General features: G+C 51.9%; 1 non-coding gene across 1 annotated transcript; it reads left to right on the top strand.

The window, feature by feature from the left end:
- Positions 1-5,588: 5,588 nt before the first annotated feature.
- Positions 5,589-5,661, top strand: TRNAF-GAA. Its single transcript has one exon. It is a non-coding gene; the product is annotated as a tRNA-Phe (tRNA).
- The last annotated feature ends 283 nt before the right edge of the window (positions 5,662-5,944 follow it).

Below are 5,944 nucleotides of genomic sequence, written 5' to 3'. Positions count from 1 at the left end.
AAGGGCACCAGCCCCAAGAGGCCCATGCGCCAAGAGAAGAGAAAAAGGGGAGAGTCCTAAAGGGGGAAGGCACCTCCGAGGTGCCTTGGGGAGGATGGACTCCTCCCCACCCTTAGCCGCACCCTTCCTTGGAGGAAGGGGCAAGGCTGCGCCCTCCCCCTCTCCCTTGGCCCTATATATAGTGGGGAAAAGGAGGAGCAATCATACCTAAGGCCTTTGGTTGCCTCCCTCTCCCTCCCGTGACACATCTCCTCTCCCGTAGGTGCTTGGCGAAGCCCTGCAGGGTTGCCACGCTCCTCCATCACCACCACGCCGTTGTGCTGCTGCTGGATGGAGTCTTCCTCAACCTCTCCCTCTCTCCTTGCTGGATCAAGGCGTGGGAGACATCGTCGAGCTGTACGTGTGTTGAACGCGGAGGTGCTGTCCGTTCGGCACTAGATCATCGGTGATCTGAATCACGACGAGTACGACTCCATCAACCCCGTTCACTTGAACGCTTCCGCTTAGCGATCTACAAGGGTATGTAGATGCACTCTTCTTTCTACTCGTTGCTGGTCTCTCCATAGATAGATCTTGGTGACACGTAGGAAAATTTTGAATTTCTGCTACGTTCCCCAACAGGTAGTTGATTAGGGTTTGATGGTGGATGTGAGGATGATTCGGAGGGGTTATATAGTACAGCCAGGCGTTGTTGGATGCATGGCTCCAAAACGATTGGTGAGATGCTGGTATGACGAAAGCCATGTATTAGACGTCTCACAGGAATAGTTTTCCTTTATATTTATAGCCTTACCATACCTGGATTGATTTATCGCCATATAATTACCATATTCGAAATTTCCTGAGTTATGACCTTACCATACCTGGATGGATTTATTACTATAATAATCATATTTGAGATTCCCGAGTTTATAGCCTTACCATACGTGGATTAATTGTGATTGATTACCATAAATACATTGGGTGTTGCCGGTTAGACGAGAAAAGAGGAAAACCGGTGAGAGGGTGGTGGTGGGAGGTGGGACGAAGAAAAACCAGACGAAAAAAAGCCAAACGAAAATAAATCGTGGAGACTATTCACCAACTCAGATTTCCTTCTCTTTCGCTGAACTCGGGAAATCCTTCCTGCATGTGACGCACGGCCTTAACTGCCCTGCAATCTCCACGATTATCTTCCCTACATACACGTGATTGTTTCCTTCTCATTTGTTAACAGATTGGCTAGCACCATTATATATCGGGAGCAAGAAAATCGCCCGAGATATCGCTCCGTTTTATTGAATTGATTGTGTCTGGTTACCTTAAGTTAATTGATTGCGTTTGGAAAGAATTGATTGTCATGCATGATTGCGTTTGGAAAGAATTGATTGTCATGCATGAATCGGGGACGTAAGGGGGGAAATGGAACCTGACTGCGTGCGGTGAATGGGGTGGGGTAGGGGTGGGGATGGTGTGATGAAAAAAACCGGTTGAAAAAAAACCATGGTAGGTGGGACGAAAAAAAACCATGGTAGGTGGGACGAAAAAAAACCTGAAAGCGAGACTACCAACTGCTCCATTAGGAGTAGAGATACCTGGCCAAATGTCGGGCCGGGCTGGGCTTCAGGCCGGGCCAAACAAAGCCCGCTGCAAAAAACCTGGGCCCGGGCCCGGCCCGGCCCGGGAGTCGGGCCTAAATATCAGGCCCGACCCATCAAAGCAAAAGCCCGCCGGCCCTCAGGCCGTCGGGCCGGGCCCTTCCTTAAATCGCAAATTTGTTGGGCCCGAGCACGGCCCGGCCCGGGCGTCGGGCTGAAATCTCAGGCCCAGGCCTAGCCCGTGGGCAAGGTCGGGCCGGGCCGGCCGGGTCGGGTATCCCATGGCCAGGTCTAGCTAAGAGCATCCAAATATGAGGCCTATACATCTGCAGACGTGCCCGAGCACGGTCGCGGACGCAGCTGAACCGTCCCTCGTATGTCCTGCACGGAAGTCACACATCTCAAATTTAGATTCTCAATTACATACAAATCAATGCGCATTCATCACACATGATCAATGTCGACCGTAAATAATAAATGTTGGTAGCGAAAATATATAATTCTTACATAAAATTGATATTAGGGCTTCTCCAAAGCTGGCCGTCGAACACCCCGAGCAGTCCAGGCGTACCTTTTCTTTTTCTCGCAAACACGAGACAAACCGGGGGAGGGGGAGGGGGCTTTGCGGGAGTCCGGACAACAGACATGTAAGACTCTGACACCCCTGGCCCACCAAAAACCACACCAAACCCACCGAGACCCGTGCCTCCATCCTCCCATTTTCTCTCCTGCCCTTTTCTATCTTGCCTTGGCCGCCGCTCAACCACTCCGGCCACCCCCAAGACAAAAGACTCCAACTCCAGACATGCTCGGGGGCTACTGACCATGCACTACATCGGGGGCGGCCCATCGGCTAGGAAGTACGGTAGTGGGCCGGCCTCGGGACCCATGAGGCTTGGTGGAAGTCCGGCATCAGGAGGCAGCCCGAGGGCTTGGCTGGAAGCCAGAAGACCATCTTGGTGTGCAAGCCAAGATGATGGAGGTGTGGGATTGGATAGGCGTCATGTAAACCCCAGCCCTGGTCACCTATATAAGGCGGGCCTAGGGGTAGTCGTTCCCATCTACTCACCTAGAGTATACTCTCGGTAGCCATATTCATCATCTCCCTTGTAACCCCCTCACATGAGGTGTTCCATTTTCAATACAAAAGAAAGAGTATACGTAGGGTATTACCTTACCATGAGGGCCTAAACCTGGGTAACCTCCTTATGCGAACTCCCTTCTGATACTTTCGGCCATGTTCAGCCCATACCAAGGGTACTAGCGGTTTTCTGTACCGTCAATTCTTGAGTTAAGCATGTTATAATAGTTTATTTAATCATGATTTATATTCTAGAACTAATCATGAATTTTTATAGTTTCCCAACATTTACTAATGGTTAATTGTGTTTAGTTGTGGGCCGAGAATACATATCTTCGCTTTGAACATGCCTGGACTTTCTAGTCACTGTGACACCCATAACGATTATTTTAAAACAAACCTTTGAGACCATGGAAGTCCGCCACATCGGGCTCCGACACGTCGACCCAACCAACAAATCTTCTCCCAGCGCGTTTGTTCCAGAGCCCTCCATGCATTCCGGGCGGACGTGCTGGGCAGACGATTGATCGTCGCCTACCCGTTTGTCACACCGGCGTGGAGCTTGAGCTACCTATCTCTGGCTTCCTTGTTAACCATCGCGGCTCTGCGTAGCCCGGCTATTTAAAGTCGACCGAGCACGCCCCCAAAACCCTACCCCTCCGAGCTCTTTCTCCCACGGTTTGAGCTGTCGTACAACCACTCTATAGTTTGCATCATCGTGAGTCGTCCGCTGTCGTAATGGTTGGCACCGTTAGTTCGTGGTGGAGGCAGTTGTCACAGGCGCACCACGCCAAAATTTGGGTTGAGCTCCAGTTAACAACGTCTGATGCCAGACCCGCACTAAGGTGGGCCAATCTCCGAGCTCTTCGGAGTTGAGCTCGTAGCTAGGAGGTGGGCGACCCCACGACGATGGTGGAGGTTGCAGACAAGGAGGCGCCTACGTAGGTGGCGGTGGCGCCGCGCTGGTACCCAGAGTTCAGACTGTTGCGGGCGGAGCAACAATAGAACCAGGCACTCTTAGAGGAGCACCGGTTGGCGGAGGATTAGCTAGAGATGCAACGCTCGTCCGGCGCTACCATCGTGACAACGGTTACGGCGAACCCGGGCATCATGGACATAAACAAAAGTGGTATTCACGTCCTAGCACAGTGCCTGCACGGCCCGCCGTGAGAGGTGGCACCTCCGCATCAACGAGGCGAAGCGTGACCGACTCTTCGAGGAGCTAGAGGCGGAGGACGCTGACATGCTGAAACAGCAGAACGATGATGCCGAAGAGGCATCCGCCGTCAGCTCCACCTCGATCGTGCCGACCGTCAACGACAACGAGGCCAAAACCGTCTAGGACGGCATTCCTTGACCTCACCCCGGAAGGGGATGAGTAGATTAGTGTTTTAGGAATCCGTTGCTATGTATCCAAAAATTAACGAAAAATTGATGTCCGTTTATATTTAATGACTTTGATTGGATGGACGTCCATTAGGTGACTGGTGTTGGAGTTATCCTAACCCCTTTTTTCAGACTTGAGAAGAGCGACGGACGCTCGGTGGACTGAAAGGCAAAGTAGTGGTATGATCATGGGCCTCTTATACGATGAGGACATCAATGTGAGGGAACTCCCCATGTGAGACCAAACCACTGAAGACAAAGGACGTTTAACAGAATTGGAGCGCAAACCTCAGTTCCCAGCATGAGAGTAAATTGCACAAAACCATCATTTTGAAGGCTAGGTTTGCGAAAAATAATACAATACATTTTTTTCTTCAAAAACACTATGTCTACAGTAATCTTTTTGAAAAAACACTGATCGGCGGATCAGACTTAGTTAAGTGAGTTTATGACAGGTTGGCTCCATTTTTTGCCTACATGGCGTGAATTTTACATATGCACCCCTCTCTTCTTCTCCATCTCTCTGTAAAAATTAAACCACCACCGCCTGCCGCTGGCACTCCCTGCCGCCCACCACCGCGGCCCGGGATCCCGCGGCCAGCGCCGCGCTGCAGGTGCCCTTGAGCCGCCCGACCGCCTGCGCCAGGCACGCCGTGCAGTTGGCCGCGACCAGGTCGCCCAGGCACTTTGAGACCCCCTGCACGCTGCCGGAGCTGCTCACCTTGTACCCGCTGGCCACTGCCTGCAGGCCGCCCAGCACGGCGTCCCAACCCCTGAGGAAGTTGGCGTCGCTGCTGGTGCTGGTGCTGCACTTGCGGTACACCATGGCGGTGTCGGGCTCGGCGGCTGGCCCTTGAAGTTGGTGCTGTCGTAGCGCACGAGCACCCCTCCAGCTGCAGTTGTCGGACCGCGCCGTTGTCATGCTGCTGCAGTACCAGCAGTGCCTGGTTCCCCGGCTGCCCACGCGGCCCTTCGGCGGGCGCCCCGACTACGGCGACAGCGGGGCAATGTGCACATGCTGGAGCTCATCCTGGTCGCCCCGAGATCCAAATCGGGCTCGCCCCAATCCATCCAAATCGAGCTCGCCCCAGCACCAATTAGAGAGAAGAAGAGGTGCTAGACCTCGCCGCCGGCGAGGTCCATGAGCCGCCCCAAGCCTCCATGGGCGCCGCCCCAGCCAGCGACGAGAGCCCATGGCCGCCGTGCTACTGGTTTTATGCACGTGGGGGCCTAATTGTGATTTTGCATTTCGATTCAGGGGTGTATACATAAATTTCTAGGGACTACTTTGTGAATTTAGATTAAAACCCATTGGCACGAAATGTGATGCCACGTAAGCAAAAAACGTGACCCACCTGTCATAAACGTGCTCAAACGAGCCTAATCCGCCGATCAGGGTTATTTACAAAAAGATTATCGTAGACACGGTGTTTTTTGTAAAAAAGATGTATTGTAGTGTTTTTCGCAAACCTAACTTTCAAAGTGATGGTTTTGTACAATTTACTCCTAAGTTTTTAGCTTAATAATCAGTTTTAAAGCATAAAGCGGGGATAGCTCAGTTGGGAGAGCGTCAGACTGAAGATCTGAAGGTCGCGTGTTCGATCCACGCTCACCGCAATGCAAGTTCTTTTTACTTCAGTCGTCATCGTTTTTATTTTGGGACCTATCCTTTTTGTTTGACACCGTTGCTGACTAGATGCACAAAGTCGACGCTTCCCATTTCAAGGGCAAGAAACGGAAGCAGCATACCCAGCCGTCGGTTAATCAAGCGATCTCAGAATCAATGATAAATATCTATCCATTCATTGCTCTTATATTAAAACGCCTCTTCTTTGCCGAACAATGGAGCGCCATATATCGGCCTGTTGCAGCCCTATTACCGTGAGCTAGATCGGCGAAC

The sequence above is a fragment of the Triticum dicoccoides genome, chromosome 3B, assembly GCF_002162155.2.
Source record: "Triticum dicoccoides isolate Atlit2015 ecotype Zavitan chromosome 3B, WEW_v2.0, whole genome shotgun sequence".
Classification (NCBI taxonomy): domain Eukaryota; kingdom Viridiplantae; phylum Streptophyta; class Magnoliopsida; order Poales; family Poaceae; genus Triticum; species Triticum dicoccoides.
The sequence above is the reverse complement of the archived record's forward strand: the minus strand, read 5'-3'. Positions and strand labels throughout refer to the sequence as shown.